Below are 4,959 nucleotides of genomic sequence, written 5' to 3'. Positions count from 1 at the left end.
TGCCAAGCAGTTGGGTATCTTATTTGACTCCCACAACCATTCTGCAAATCAATTATAATTCTTATTTTTACAGATAATGCAACTGAGGCTCAGAGACAATAAACAACTTGTCATGTTCATTTTTTAAAAAAAGAAAGGCCAGGCACGGTGGCTCATGCCTGTCATCCCAGCACTTTAGGAGGCTGAGGCAGGGTAATCGCTTGAGATCAGGAGTTCGAGACCAGCCTGACCAACACGGTGAAACCCAGTCTCTACTAAAAATACAAAACTTAGCCTGTCATGGTGGTGCACACCTATAGTCCTAGCTATTCTGGAGGCTGAAGCAGAAGAATTGCTTGAACCTAGGAGGCAGAGGTTGCAGTGAGCCGAGATGGCACCACTGCACTCCAGCCTGGGTAACAGAGTGAGTGAGACTCTGTCTCAAATAAATAAATAAGAATAAAAAAGAAAGACCTGAAATTTGGATACATGTATGTGGTTCCAAGCCCGTGCTGTTTCTAGTGTACCAAGCTTTGGTGGCAGAGGGTGTCATGGTAAGACATCCCTAGTTCTCAGTGTCAGGGGAGTGCCCATGGCTGACTCCTTGCTTGCCTCTCAAAAACTGAAGGCGTAGATGGGGAGAATCTCCCAAAAAAGTAGGAAAGCAGAAGAGTATGAACAGAGAAGTGGGACCGAGTGTACTTCCATTTATTCCTCAAACTCTCACTGAATATCTATGTCAGACACAGGGGCTGGGGAGGAAATGTCATAAAATACAGGTCCTCTCCTCACAGAAGTCACTGTCTAGTAGGTGAACTGGATAAGAAAATAAAACATTACAATTCAGTAAGTTTGGGGTTGTAGGGGGTTATTATTTATTCCTTTTTTATGTTTGAAGTTCTTTTTTATCGATGTTTTTTGTTTTGTTTTGTTTTTTTGAGACAGAGTCTTGCTCTGTCACCCAGGCTGCAGTGCAGTGGTGCAATCTCGGCTCACTGCAACTTCCGCCTCCCAGGTTCAAGCAATTCTCCTGCCTCAGCCTCCCTAATAGCTGGGATTACAGACACACACCACCACGTTTGGCTAATTTTTTTGTATCGTTAGTAGAGACGGGGTTTCGCCATGTTGGCCAGGCTGGTCTCGAACTCCTGACCTCAGGTGATCTGCTCACCTTGGCCTCCCAAAGTGCTGGGATTACAAGCATGAGCCACCACACCCGTCTCACCCAGGAGTTTTGATACCACACCTAATCACACACCAATTTTGTTGATTCTCTCATACCTTGTCTCTACATGCAGATGACCAGAGGAGGGACGCCACCTGGTGGTAAGAGTGTGGAGTGCGCATTGAGTTCCCTTCTCAAAATTTGCCTCCAGTAAACAAAATAATCCTGCCTTCTAGTCAACCCTATCAAAGAGCTGAGCATCAGGGAAAAACTCCGATCTCCAGGAACAAATGACAAAAAAAAAAGTAGAAGGCAGTGTTTCCAAATAGAGCAGAGGAACTGAAATCCAAGTTAGAGACATGATCTATAAACACACAGGAAAGCAACCAAAAGAAAGCTTGGATTTGCTCATCATTTCATCTAAATGTAGTGATAATAATAATGACTTTCCACTTACTGCGTAATACTACGTTCCAGATGCATGGGTACACTGTGCTGTGTGCTGAACATATTTAATCTTCTTTAATTCTCAGCAACAACCTTATAAGGGAGATATTACTATACCCATTTTATGGCGAACAAATGTCAGTTCAGAAAGTTTGAGTAACTCCCAGGATCACACAGCCAGGACCTGACAAGCTGGGATTTGACTTCAGGTCTGTGGACTCTGAAACTCATGATATTAACCACTAGGTTAGACACCTGATAGATATGGCCATTCAACAGGTTGAAAGTGGATCTCATCATCTTTGCTTCTCTTCCTCCTCCACTTCACACCTCAGCGAACAGCACAACCTGTCCTCCCCACACCTATCCAGTTGACCAAGCCAGACATCCAGGCGGGTTTGTTTTTGTTTTTGTCTTTGTCTTATGTTTGAGACAGAGTCTCACTCTGTCATCTAGGCTGGAGTGCAGTGGCACCATCTTGGCTCACTACAACCTCCACCTCCAGGGTTCAAGCAATTCTCCTGCCTCAGCCTCCCAAGTAGGTGGGGTTACAGGCAACCGCCACCACACTCGGCTAATTTTTTATATTTTTAGTAGAGAGGGTTTCACCATGTTGGCCAGGCTGCTCTCAAACTCCTGACCTCAAGTGATCCGCCCACCTCAGCCTCCCAAAGTGCTGGGATTACAGGCATGAGCCACTGTGCCTGTCTCACCCAGGAGTTTTGATACCACACCTAATCACTCACCAATTTTGTTGATTCTCTCTCATAAATTCACATTTTTTTCCTATGCTCTCTATCCTCACTGCTGCTGCCTTAGTTCAGGCCATGCCCATCTCTTGCCTGATTAGAGGGTCTCCCAGCAGTCCCTCTGCTTCCCAGCACATGTGTGATTATTTATTTATTTTTATTTATTTATTTTTTTTTTGAGACGAAGTCTCACCCTGTCACTCGGGCTGGAGTACAGTGGCACGATCTTGGCTCACCGCAACCTCTGCCTCCCGGGTTCAAGCAATTTTCCTGCCTCAGCCTCCTGAGTAGCTGGGATTACAGGCACCTGCCACTATGCCCAGCTAATTTTTTTGTATTTATGGTTCCACAGGCTGTACAGGAAGCATGATGCTGGCATCTCCTTGGCTTCTGGGGAGGCCTCAGGAAACTTACAATCATGGTGGAAGGCAAAGGGGAAGTAGGCACGTCTTACATGGCTGGAGCAGGCAGAAGAGAGGGAGCAGGGAGGTACTACACACTTTTAAACAACCAGCTCTCATGATCACTCATTTACTCACTATCACGAGAAACAGCACCAAGAGGATGATGCTAAACATTCATGAAAGACCATCCCCATGATCCAATCACCTCCCACTAGGCCTCACCTCCAACACTGGGGATTACAATTGACATGATATTTGGGCAGGGACACAGATCCAAACCATGTCATCCCTTTAAAGAAGTAATTAAGGCTGGATGTGGTGGCTCATGCCTCTAATCCCAGCACTTTGGGAGGCCAAGGGAGGATGGCTTGCAGCTAGGAGTTGGAGACCAGCCTGATCAACATAGCAATACCATCTCTAAAAAATAAAAAGTAACTAAGTTAAAGTACAGTCATCAGGGTGGGCCCTAATCCAATGTGACTACTATCCTTATAAGAAGAAATTAGGACACAGGAAACAGAGGGACAAATGTGAAGACATAGTGAGAAGGTGGCCATCTGCAAGCCACGGAGAGAGGCCCCAGAAGAAACCAAGCTGCTGACATCATCATCTTGGACTTCTCGCCTCCAGAACTGTGAGAAAATACATTTTCGTTGCTTCAGTCACCTAGTCTGGGGCATTTTGTTACAGCAGCCCTAGCAAACTAATACAATCAAGAAAGGAAATCAGACTCAGCAAGGCTGAGGGACTCACCTAGCGCTGTCTAGCTCCTTAGTAATGCATTCATCACATTCTGCCTGTGACCACTCTCTTATGTTGATTATCAGATAAAATAATGGATTTAACTCTTATTATTTAACTTCTTAAGTGTTTGGGTCTTATTGCTCCAACTGGCACTCAGGGTAAGGGGCCTTGTCTTCCCCTTGTCAGCATTCCCAGATATCCTAGCTGAGCTTGGTGCATCTTAACAATAACTTTTTGATGCATTTCTTGTTGTTGTTGTGTGGTTGATTGACACATTTGGATGGGTAAAAAGGAGCCTGATGGCTGGGCGTGGTGGTTCGTTCCTGTTATCCCAGCTGCTTGGGAGGCTAAGGTGGGAGGATTGCTTGATTCCAGGAGTTTGAGGCCAGCCTGGGCAACATAGCAAGAACTCATCTCAAAAAAAAAAAAAGTAAAAATTAAATTTAAAAGGAGCCTGATGGTAAATTCCTGATCCCCAAGAGACACATACAAAGGTAAATTCCTGATCCCCAAGAGACACATATTCTGCCAGTGATCACACATATTCCCAGAAGTAGAATATGACTCATCTCTGAATGTCTAAATATATATATTGGGATGACTGGTCTAAGGCATCATGAAAGGCAATGGTGCATAATGTTCTAAATTAGAATTGTCCATTAAGAAGAAAAAGGAGGGGGGGCTAGGCACAATGCTCATGCCTATAATCCCAACACTTTGGGAGGCCAAGAGGGGAGGATTGCTTGAGCCCGAGAGTTTGAGACCAGCCTGGACAACATAGTGAGACCTCATCTCTACAAAAAATTAAAAAATTGGTGGGCATGGTGGTGCATGCCTTTAGTCCCAGCTATTGGGAGACTGAGGTGGGAGGATCACTTGAGCTGTGGGGGTTAAGGACATAGTGAGCCATGATCATGCCACTGCACTCCAGCCTGGGCAATAGAGCAAGACTCTGTCTCAAAAAATAAAATTAAGTTAAAATGTAAAAAGAAAGAAATACATCAGTGCATGTGTGTGCACGTGTGTGTGTGTGCACGTGTGTGTGTGTGTGTGCGTGCATGCATGTTGGCAGGCAGAGGCACGGGGGAGAGGCCAGTGGGAACAGTGGCTGTGATGCCAGTGTAGCCTCTCTGAAATGGAAGGGGCCTAAAGGGACTGAGCAGAGAAGTGGCTTATGCCAGAGGCAGATGGCCCAGCAGGAGAGGCAGAGACTGGAAACAAGCCTGGCTCCTGAGCACCAGCCTGTTCTTTCAAGCACAAGCATTTCACAGAGGAGATGCCCATGGGGCAGCACCCCTGGTTCCTGGTCATACTCAGGAAGGAGGACGCTTCTGCAATATCATACAAAAGGCTGGTGGATGGAATGAGGTGCAGCCCTTCACAGAGTGAGAGAAAAGCCCATTGGATTAATCATAAGGCTCCCTCTACATCTCCGCAGTGACGCAGCTTCACAGTTAAGGGCAGGCTGGGC

This window comes from Pan troglodytes, chromosome 15 (genome assembly GCF_028858775.2).
Source record: "Pan troglodytes isolate AG18354 chromosome 15, NHGRI_mPanTro3-v2.0_pri, whole genome shotgun sequence".
Classification (NCBI taxonomy): domain Eukaryota; kingdom Metazoa; phylum Chordata; class Mammalia; order Primates; family Hominidae; genus Pan; species Pan troglodytes.
This window is presented reverse-complemented; position numbering follows the sequence as displayed.